Source organism: Zootoca vivipara, chromosome 5 (assembly GCF_965207765.1).
Source record: "Zootoca vivipara chromosome 5, rZooViv2.hap1.1, whole genome shotgun sequence".
Lineage (NCBI taxonomy): Eukaryota > Metazoa > Chordata > Lepidosauria > Squamata > Lacertidae > Zootoca > Zootoca vivipara.
The window spans coordinates 5352324-5364535 of record NC_142588.1 but is presented as its reverse complement, the minus strand read 5'-3'; positions in this window follow the sequence as shown (position 1 = coordinate 5364535).

Genomic DNA, 12212 nt, shown 5'->3' with positions numbered 1-12212 from the left:
CACTGGTCCTGTTAGCTAGGGATCATGGGAGTTGTAGGCCAAAACATCTGGAGGGCCGCAGTTTGGGGATGCCTGAGCTAGATGTAGAAGCACACACTCACACAAGTGTTGCACAGATGTTTCCCGAATGTATTCAGCTGTAGCCTGCATAGGCTATGTTTTGCTAATAATCTGATTTGTACAGGAGCAGTGAGCAAATTCAGTCCCTCCCATCTGTCCTTTCTTCTAAAGGATAGGCACATTATAGACTCTCACTGCTGTTGGTCTTGAACAGAGGTCACTTGAGTTTGCTTAACTAAGAGGTCATCCACACTGCTCCTTGCCCCGTGCCTAGGCACCCTGGGTCGGAGCAGTCTTCTGCTTCTGCTGTACTAGGCATGGGTCCCAGGGTCTTTGTCCTTGCCCCACCGCTCTCCCCTGAAAACCCATCTTGGACACTAAATTGGAGCAAATGTCGATCTAGAGACAACCTGATTGTAGGGGCATACGAAGTGGGGGGCGGAGGGGCGGTCTGCCCCGGGTGCCACTCGGGGGGGTGTGACAAGATGGCCCCTGCCTCCCCCCAGCTGTAGAGCGGCCGAGGGCGCGTGCAGTCCGTATGGGATGTCGTGTGTGCGCAGTCCATATGGACATCATGCGCGTGCACCACCGGGCGGTTCACCCCGCCCCTCGGCATCCTGCCCCGGGTGCCAGAGGGGGTTCCTCCGCCACTGCCTGATTGACATTTGCTCCAATTCAGCGTTAAACAGTGGGTTTCCCCCAGGGGGGAGTAGCAGGGCAAGTGGAAGTGTAAATGAACCCTAAAACGATGCCTGCTGGTGTTATCAGACCAACCACTTCCCCCTCCCACTCTGGCCAGAAAACTGTTTCAGAGTGCCCTGTTTCAGACCAGTGATCACCCCTTATATCAACTGCAGAATCACCTGGTTTCTGTGCCCTCCTCCTATGCTTTGGCTTATTCTATAATCTTTTTTTCAAATTCTGTCCAGCAGGATAAAAGAAGTTGAATCTGGGAGGTGGGGGGAAATTAGGCCAGCAACTCTGCACATGAAGAAAACAGCCCGGAGTTGATGGACGGGTGGGTGGCAAGAGAAGCAACTGACCCCCTTAACTGGGGTCTCAGGGGCTTCCAAGTGAGGGCCTTACACCACATACATACAGTTCCATATCAAGTAATTATACATATTTTAATAAAGATATAATTATTCCTTTGAAACAGTCAGTAAAGGTAGCAATTAACCACTTTCCTCTCATACCCTGCTCAAATGTACCCTGTGTTTACAATGGCTTTCTAGAAGGTTTGAGTTGTGCCCCACCCACCTCAGCAATCTTTAGAGTATTTTCCAAGCCTCAGCTGGGTCCATCGCCTTTGTATAATTATAATTATTTTATTTATACCCCACCCATCTGGCTGGGTTTCCCCAACCACTCTGGGCGGCTTCCAACAGAATATTAAAATACAATGGTCTGTTAAACATTAAAAGCTTCCCTAAACAGGACTGCCTCAGATGTCTTCTAAAAGTCTGGGGTACAAGAAGAATGCTGTTTCACATCTTGGAAAAGAGAACCAAGGCGTTGGCCATAGGCTGTTACCAGTATCTATGCTCATGATGGGAAAACAATGAACTTCTATGGGGAGGGGGGCAATTCTGTATAATTGCATTGAACATTTCTTTTGGGGTCTTCATTAATGGAGTTCTGTTTGCACAGTAATCATGTGTTTCAAAAGACAGAGCTGTAATAACATAAACCTTCAAGCTTGAATAAATGTACGGATTTCTTTGCTTGTGTGTGTGTTGAGCTTGCAAGAAAGTGGCTTGAAAGCTTCAAAGTAGCATTTTGTCACAGCCTATAGTCTCCCCGAGGAACAGTTTGGTGGCACTTATTGAATTTGCTTCACACTTGTATCCTTTTTATTATTATTGATTTCATCTGCAAGCTAAAAATATAATAAAACTATAACAAACAGGGCAACCCTGGGCAAGTTGCTTATCACTTTAGTTATCCATCAACGTATTTTGTGCATTAAAACAAAATGTAGATAGTTTTTAAATTAATAATGCAATCCTATACATATATTTTTAAGATGTTGTCTAGGTTTGTCATTGCTTTTCTCCCAAGAAGCAGGCGTCTTTTAATTTCGTAACTGCTATCACCTTGCCAACAAAGGTCCGTATAGTTAAAGCTATGGTTCTCCCAGTAGTGATGTATGGAAGTGAGAGCTGGACCATAAAGAAGGCTGATCGCCGAAGAATTGATGCTTTTGAATTGTGGTGCTGGAGGAGACTCTTGAGAGTCCCATGGACTGCAAGAAGATCAAACCTCTCCAATCTGAAGGAAATCAGCCCCGAGTGCTCACTGGAAGGACAGATCCTGAAGCTGAGGCTCCAATACTTTGGCCACCTCATGAGAAGAGAAGACTCCCTGGAAAAGACCCTGATGTTGGGAAAGATGGGGGGCACAAGGAGAAGGGGACGACAGAGGACGAAGCTACAAACATGAGTTTGACCAAACTGCAGGAGGCAGTGGAAGACAGGAGTGCCTGGCGTGCTCTGGTCCATGGGGTCATGAAGAGTCGGACACGACTAAAAGACTAAACAACAACAACAATACATATCTATTCAGAAGCAGGTCCCCTTGAGTTGGAGGCAGGTAGGTACAGAATTTTAGCCTAACTTTCTTATACAATTAAAATACAAATATTAGACCAGACACATTATCAATATACTTTAAAAAAAAATTCCAACAGGCTTCTAATTATTATGAACTGTGTTACATTCTTACTAGTTGCTCTAATTCAGGTTCCCTTAAATATCCCTGCCCAGTCATAATAAAATGATCCATACCAGAATCATAGCAAGACAGGCAATCGATCCATTTCCTGTATGGAAGCACCCTTCCTTCATTACCTGGACTGAAATAGTGGCCTTTGTGCAAAAGATGTGGGCCTTGTACTTTGCACATCTGTGAATTAAAAAAAAAATTCCTTCAGTAGCACCTTAAAGACCAACTAAGTTTTTATTTTGGTATGAGCTTTCATGTACATGCAAACTTCGTCAGATACATTGAAACAGAATCAACCGGACCCTTATGTATATGTCTGGTTGATTCTGTTGAACCTTATGTCTGGTTGATTCTGTTTCAGTGTATCTGACGAAGTGTGCATGCACACGAAAGCTCATACCAAAATAAAAACTTAGTTGGTCTTTAAGGTGCTACTGAAGGAATTTTTTTTTTATTTTGCTTCGACTCAGACCAACACAGCTACCTACCTGTAACTACATCTGTGAATAACTTCTTCTCCTGCCTCTCCGGCGCACAGTTAATGCCCGTTAAAGGAAACCACATGTTTCCTTGTACTCCATGTCATTTAATCTGAAGCCACTACCATTCCCTGGAAGCTTGTGGGTGCCCACACTTGGCATTCCACCATTTTTTTCATTGAAGAAACCAGCATGCTGAACATTTTGGCACCACTTTGGCTGTTTCACCCAACTGGGAGATGGGGTTTTGCCCTGCTATTCATGCTCTGTTAACTTTTTGATTGGAAGTGATGGATGAGGAGGAGGAAACAGCCATGCCCAGTATCTCATTGCTTACTTGTAAGGCTGCATTTATGAATTAAGTAATCATGGCCAGCCCAAGCAATGGATACACTCCTGATTTTTTGTTCACCGATGTGAAGTGGCTAACTCCTGACAGTTCTCTTTCCATATGGCACAGAGACTCAGAAGATTTGAGCTACGTCAAGCAGTTATGTTGAGACTGAGGAAGGTACAAATGGAAAGTAGCACAGACTGGTCTTTTGAGGATCAGGAATGATGACCAAACACTATAACAGGGCATTTGTAGCATCCATTTTCTGGCACTGCAATTCACTAGATAAATGGAGTTTTATTTCCCCTGGCAACAGAACACTATTCTGACTGCACAGTGAGATATTTTGTCTATTTCATTTAAAGTGCTAAATAAGGATCAGCAGAGAACACATGCAGTGCAACATATGCTTTGAGGGGCAATTAGATGTGGAATTGGGAAGGAACAGATTTGCTGACAAAACACAGTTAAATTAATTCCATGCGTTGCCATAACCCACTGAATTCAATGAATCAAAAGTTATTTCCACAGGCCTTAAAGTAGATTCCATTCCCTTCTTCTGCTGACAAGCTGCTTTTCATAGGATCCTGATCAAATTCCTTTTCATACTGGTGATCATCACTCACCTTCTGATGTGTGAATCTGACATGGCTGCCAAGTACCCCGTTTTCCCCGGGAAACCCCCGTTTTTACTTACCTTTTCCCGGTGGTCCCCCGTATCACTTCGTCTCCCGTTTTTCTCCATTATTTTCTCCTGCCGGCAGCCATTTTTTTCTTTCTGATTTGCCCTTCTATGGGCACCAAAAATGGCCACCGCCGGCTTCAAAAGTTGCATCTACGCATGTCCGGAAGTGCATAGACGTGACTTCCGGTGTCGGCGGCGGCCATTTCTGGTGCCCATAGATGGGCAGAGCGACACCAGAAGTTGCGTTGACGCACTTCCTGACATGCGTAGAAGCGACTTTTGAAGCCGGCGGCGGCCATTTTTGGTGCCCATAGAAAGGCAAAACGACACCGGAAGTTACGTCGACGCAACTTCCGGTGTCACACAGCTGCCAGTCCCGGATTCTGCAGTCCGGGACTTGGAAGGTAAGGAATCTGATCCTTTCTGGATGTGTGCTGATGTGTAAAACGCATCCACGGCTTGTCATATGCACTAAGATTGAATTGCACACCTCGCTCAACCACCCTCCCTGTGGCGACTATCCTGCACATTACAAATCTCCCTGTTCCTTCCAGTGGTTCCCAGGAAGGTGGAGCAAAGTATCAAGGCATGGGATTCTGTGACACAATTCTAAGTAGCAACTGCTTCTCTTGGCTGGTCCCTAGGAAAATCACTCTCCGCAGGAAGGCCATTTTTAGCAGCATTCCCATGGCAACTGCAACATCTGTCCTGGCCCAAGGATCTAGTAAGGATCTAGTGCAGTGGTTTTCAAGCTGCGTTCCGGGAAACCCAGCGTTCCTCACCAGCTTGTCAGAGATTCCTCAATGAGAAGTTTAGTAATGGCAGGCAAGTTGCCTGGAAGACTTCTGCACCTACAACTCACTGATACCCACTCTTGTCAGTTTTGTATGCTGTGATAGTGAGGTCTAAGAGGCTTGCTAACTGCCTAGAACATGCCCTAGAATTCTTTCCAAAACAGGAAAAGGGGAGAGGTAAAGAATTAAGACAGAGCTCATCTGCTCCCTTTGGCAGTAGACTTGAGGGCTCTTGTCTGTGTATCCATGACAGTGGCTCAGGATCACCCCAGAACTCAGGAAGAGCAGTGTTTCTGAGGAGACAATAGTATGATTTTGGTTTAATAGAGGTAGCTGTGAAGGGGGCTTCTGGTACAAGCAAGTGAGGTGCAACAGGTGGTCACTGGCGAGAGGGCCTTTTGGGTGGTGGCACCCTATTTACTGTGGCAGCTTCCTTATACTCTTTTTAATGCTAATTAAATACTTTTTTCATTTAATTAACTGACAGCTAGCCCTTAAAAAAATCCTCACAAATGTAAAAATGTACAATTGCAAGGTGGTTGTTGTTGTTGTTTAGTCGTTTAGTCGTGTCCGACTCTTCGTGACCCCATGGACCATAGCACGTCAGGCACTCCTGTCTTCCACTGCCTCCCACAGTTTGGTCAAACTCATGTTCGTAGCTTCAAGAACACTGCCCAGCCATCTCGTCCTCTGTCGTCCCCTTCTCCTTGTGCCCTCAATCTTTCCCAACATCAGGGTCTTCTCCAGGGAGTCTTCTCTTCTCATGAGGTTTACAATGACAATACATGCTTTAAAAGTAACATTAAAATAGCCAGTACATTGAAGTCTACTATAAAATACAATATAATCAGAATGTACCCAGATTATCCTCTGTGTGGGATATCCATTCCAAATTTCATACCATCAGTTCAATTGCCTTTAATTTATAATGACAGAAGGCTGAAAATGCCAGACACCTTAATCAGAAAACCGCTCTCACAACTTTAGCGTATTCCAGTTTACTAAAGAATATTCAGGCATTCAGAATTATTACCCATAACAGAAAATTGATTCATTAGATATGGTGCAAATAGACTCCAGGCTTCTCTTAACCTTACAAATTCATCGTGAGATCTTTGATAAGCTGTTAACTTGACAAGAAGCATTCACTCCCATGCTTTTTGTAATCATTCCTCTTTTGAAGGACTTTGTACTTTCCAGCATCTACCAAAGATCAGCCCTATAGCTACTAATACATTTAACAGCAATTCATGCTATCTTTCAGGCACAAGAGAATGTACAAAACTTAACAGACATGTTAAGTGGATCTAATGGTAATTGTAGAACTAATATTTCTTCAAAATTGATTAATATGTAACTTTGATTACCATTTCGCAGAAAGAGCTTTTATGCAGAGTCACCACATATTAGAGAAAGAAAATCAGCCCAACCTTGTGATATTTTCCCCTGGCGATATTTCCCAAACTTTTGATGAAGTTGGTGCTGTTTTTTTGTTTAGAAATTTGTGCTGAGTAAGGAATGATGAATAGATTGAGAGAGAGGGTCTGATTTATGTGCTCTACAGGGAGCTGGCTTCCGGCGCCAGGCCCATTGGCAGACCAACTCTGCGTTACAAAGATTTCTGCAAACATGGCATGAAGCCTAGCAACATTAACCCTGCCAAGGTGGGAATCCTTTGCAGATGACTGCAGTGCCTGGAGACAGACAACCACAGCAGTAACCAGAGAAGAATTGAACACTGAGAGGAGTGCAGAGGGAAGAAAGGCCATGGTGTATCTGCTACAACCCAACTGAACACCTTCATCTGCCCCGGCTGCAACAAAACATGTCTCTCCTGCATCGGTCTCCACAGCCACAGCAGGCGCTGTGACTCTCCAATGGTTTGATTTAACTGCTGAAGGCACACTCTTCCATTGTCTCCTGAAACAGAAGGATGCCAGGAACCACAGGATTGGTTGCAGCCCAGTCGCGAAAGCGGTCCCCGGCCTCCGCAAAGGCATCAGAGCGAAGTCCCGGCTCCGATGCCTTCCGGAGGCTGGGGCTTCACTCCGATGCCTTTGCGGAGGCCGGGGAGCACTTTCGCAGCTGCAGCCCAGTCACAGAAACGCTCCCCGGCCTCTGGGAGGCATCGGAATGAAGGCCAAACCTCCCCGAAGGTATCGGACGCTCCGATGCCTTCGGGGAGGTTTGGCCTTTGCTCCGATGCCTTCGGGGAGGTCGGGCCTTCGCTGCGGGCCTCCAGGAGGCATCGGAGTGAAGGCCCGGCCTCCCCGAAGGCATCGGACGCTCAGTAGGCCTCGAGCACCTCGGTTTACTAACTTCTGGGTTAGGATAGTTCGTAAACCGAAAGTTCGTAAACCGAGGTGTTCGTAAACCGAGGTTCCACTGTACAGTAAATGGACCAAAGTACAAAGATTCACAAAATGTTTAGGGGTATGCATACCCCTGCATCGCCCCAGGAAAAAAAAACACTGGTCTTGTATATCGGGGGATCCTGGTTACATTTTGCCTTGTTGATTTCCTAATTCCCCCACAACTTTAATCTACATCCATACCCATACACATTTCAAACTCCAGGAAAAAAAGTCGACAAAAGCCTCTGTTGCACTCAATCATTCTAGGGCATGCCTAACTCTAACATGATGATGAGTGATTGCTTGGCAGAGGAGTTCTGCCATGAGAAAGCATGTGGAAATGTATATTTGTTTTTAGTCCAAGTTCCTGCCTAGAGCTATGGTGTTTCTCCCCACACAGTACTGCTTTTTCCCCTCTCCTTCCTTGCTAGTGTTGATCTTTTGTGGCACTTCTATGACTCATGAAACATGTAGGCAAGTACTACAGAAGCAATGACTCAGCAGCAGCACAGGGACTGAAATCTCAAACGATTACCATCTCTGTGTAGATAACAGCAAACAAAAATCAATGCTCCACGCCTCATGTTACCAGGGCATACAGAATCAGAAGTTCAAGTGTACTATGGAGCAGTAGCATGGCTATTTCTGAGGTTTTCATAGAATCACAGAATTGTAAAGTTGGAAGGGAACCCCAAAGGTCATCCAGTCCAACCCCCTGCAATGCAGGAATTTCAGTTAAAGCATCCATGACAGATGACCATCCAACCTCTGCTTAAAAAACCTCCAAGGAAGGAGCGCCCATAACCTCCAGAGGGAGACCATTCCACTCTCAAACTGCTCTTACGGTCTGAAAGTTCTTCCTGGAGGAGAAATTGCCGCTGGGAGGAACGCAGAGAGAAGAAGCGTCCTGGTGCATCTGCAGCAGCACAATTCAACGCCTTCTGCCCCAGCTGCAACAAAACATGTCTCTCCCAACATGTCTCTACCAAAGAGGCTTTGGTAAAGAGGAATTGAAATTACATACTGCACTGTTTAAAAAAAATAAGAAATTGCTATCTAAAATTTATGACTTATTACTAGAGTGAGACTTGAAAGATGGAGTAGTAAAAGAGGTAATGGTCAAATGGGCACAGAATATCGGCCATACGATCTACCTAGAACAGTGGGAGAGGTTTTGGCAAGTGGATATCAGATTTACCACCTGCTATAACATTAAAGAGAACTTTATGAAAATGTTCTTTAGGTGGTATTTGACACCATCAAAACTTGCAAAGATTTATAAATTAAAGTCCAATCTGTGCTGGAAATACGATAAAGCTGAAGGGACAATGATTCATGTTTGGTGGAGCTGCGAGAATATCGAGAATTTCTGGGGTATGATACACAAAGAGTTGGAAAAGGTGCTTAAAATCCCCGTAGAAAAGAAAGCAGAGGAGTATCTATTAGGCTTATTAGGGAAGGATATCCCACAGGAAAAGAAAACAATCTTTCTATATGCCACGGCAGCCGCCAGAATAGTCTTCGCCAGTACTGTAAATGGAAAGGTGAGGCAATACCCACAAAAGAAGATTGGATATATAAATTAAGGGAATTTATAGAAATGGCAAAGTTAACAGCAGCCATAAGGCTCCAGACAAATAAAAAATTAAGATTAGAATGGCAATGTTTCGAGGAGTGTATGGAAAAACACTGATCAAAGAAGAATATGTTGATATGCATGGATTAGTATGTAAAGTATAAGTGAGCATATTAATTAGAAATGGATATAAGATGTATTATCCAAAGAATGCAATGACAATATTCAAATTTGAACAAATGGAAGTCAAGTCGTGGTGGAGGGAAGTCACGGGGTGTGTAGGGTTTATGTTTGTAGTGTAGGGTGTATATGTGGGGTTTGGGGGTGTCGATTTTGTCTCAGTATTTGTTTGTTTATTTTACTTTTATTTTCTGTATCATTTATCAAGAAATAAATAAAAGTTAAAAAACAAACAAAACATGTCTCTCACTGGCAGAGGAACGGGAGTGTGGAGGTAGCGGACTGCCCCTGGCACCACTATTCTAGTAGTGTGCCATTACGGCGCCCCCCCCTGGACATGCGCCATGCACCACCCTGCATGCCGGGTACCACGCCCCCCACAGGCAGTGCACCACACCCCCAGAACGCATGCCACACCCTCACGGGCAGTGTGCCATGCCCCCAGGATGTGCGCCACGCTCCCTGGGGCGCACATCTCCCGCCTGCTCTCCGCCCCCAATAGTGGAGCATGCAGCTTCACCACTGATGTCTCTCCCATATCAGCCTCCATAGCCACAGCAGGCGTGGTAACTCTTTGACAGTTTGACAGCACCCCTCAAAGGCACAATGCAGCCATTGTTTACTGAACAGTGATGCAGCACGGGTTGCCGGCTCCTGGGGGAGGCATGTGTGCGTTGGGGTGCATGTGCGTGCACCAGGGGGAAGGGCGCACCGGGCAGCGGGGCGTGGAGGGTGAATGGAGTGCACCATGCCAGCCCAGCTCTCACCGCCGATGCCAGAGCGACCGAGCCAGGGCCGCGGCAAGAAACGGGGCGGGGCGGGGGCACTGGAACGATCTCCGCACCACGGCGCCCGGGCGCCCGACATGCTTAAGACGGCCCTGGACCGAGCTATGGCAGTCTGACGGGAGAACTCGGCTGCCATTTTCTCACCTGCCTCTCTCTGTGCCCCCCCCTTGGTGAGTGGTGGTGGCAGCCATGGGGTGGGGTGCACACAGGCCACAAGGAGAAGGATGTGCCTCCTCTGCCCCAGCCCTGAAGGCCCAGCCCAGGCACGACTTGGCTTGCCTCCCCGCAGCTCCAGCCTTGATGAGGGAGCCTGTGGTGGTGGTTTTGCCACCTTGCGCCCCCTCAGAAACCTGTGCCTGGGGCCACAGCCCCCTGCCCCCCCCTGCTCCCAAGACAACAGGATGCCAACCTGCAATAAATGGTGGCTGGTGCCCACTGCTACTAAGAGGTCCTGGGCGCAGAGCCAATGAGAAATCACAGCAGTGTGACACCATGTTCTGGTTTCCTTCCCATCCTGGCCAGAGGATAGGAGACGGAGAGCTTCTCAAAGTTCAGACAGGAATATAAAATGTGTGGAGGACAGTAAAGGGTGTGTGGCTTTGAGATTTTTTTTGGGGGGGGGATTGTTAAAAAAAGGCCTGGCCTGCTCCTTGGGGAGGCTATGCTGAAGTCTGCCTAGTAGACCAGCCTCCCCAGGTACGCTGACCTGGGAGGAAATCCAGCTGCTTTACGTCATAGGTAAAGGTAAAGGGACCCCTGGCCATTAGGTCCAGTCGTGACCGACTCTGGGGTTGCGCGCTCATCTCGCATTATTGGCCGAGGGAGCCGGCGTATAGCTTCCAGGTCATGTGGCCAGCATGACAAAGCCGCTTCTGGCAAACCAGAGCAGCACATGGAAACCGCGTTTACCTTCCCGCTGTAGCAGTTCCTATTTATCTACTTGCATTTTGACGTGCTTTCGAACTGCTAGGTTGACAGGAGCTGGGACCGAGCAACGGGAGCTCATCCCGTCACAGGGATTCGAACCGCCAACCTTCTGATCAGCAAGCCCTAGGCTCAGTGGTTTAACCACAGCGCCACCTGGGTCCCCTTTACGTCATATATAGGATTAAATTGAGGAAAGGCTTAACTTTGGCTGGATCATGCCCATCCTTACAGTTTGGAAGGTGAAACATTTTATTGTGGATCTCTCCATCTGTGAATAGGAATAAATATTTGCAATCAGAAGAAATTAGGTGAAGCAATGAGACCTTCTGGCTGCCTATGAACCCTTTCCTTGTCTTCTACTCTTCTTGCTAATTAGTAGTTTGGGTAAGTTAATCACTACAATTACTATTGTCTTAGTAGGTAATGATCACTTAGAAATGAAGCCTTTCGGAGAGGGGGAAATCAGCACATCCAATGCTCTGAGTTTTTTTTAAAATCTTTGCTTCTGAAGGTTTGGATAAAAGAAAGCTCCCTTTATTTTATTGTATATATTGATTACAATGATAAATAACTGAAAAGGCTCTCAGCCGCTTGCTGTTGATATCCTTGGACAGTTTTTGTTGGGAAAGGTATCTATCAAAACTAAACATTAAAACACACACACACACACACACACACACACCCCAAAAGCAGCAATAACTGGCTTCATCCGACAATTACTTTTAAAGCTCAGAGGCAAAACCCTTGTATCCATTAGGGTAATTACACCTGCTTGCTAATTTCTGAAAGAGGTTGGGAGCTGGAGAGAAGTGACATAGCCAAGGTCAAAGAGCCTCCGCACTTTGTTTCATTTTGAAGTCTTCTATTTTTGTGCACTTATCACGGTAGAATAGGCTTCTACAAAAAGATGCAACTATCCAGAAAGTAGATCAAAACTCGTTCTTCCATTGCAAAATGCTTAAAAGTAATCATGAGAAATGGAGTGCAAATTGCACCGCAGTGCTAATGTAAACTCAGAAAGAGAGGGAGGGTGCCGGCCATCTGCTCTTCCTCTCCAGAGAAGCTATGCAGGTGACATAAGGACATCCTTTCTCCCCATGTAGTTACATAGAACAGAAGAGCAAAGGGCTTACAGAAGCCAAAGCTCATTGTTGAGCATAACTATATACAATACACATTATACAATCACATACAAAATTCTAAAATCCCAACGAGTAAGCAGCTCAAGACCGCAATACCTCAAGGACTACCACTCTCCATATGATCCTACCCGGACCCTGAGATCTTCTGAGGCCCTTCTTCATGTGCCTC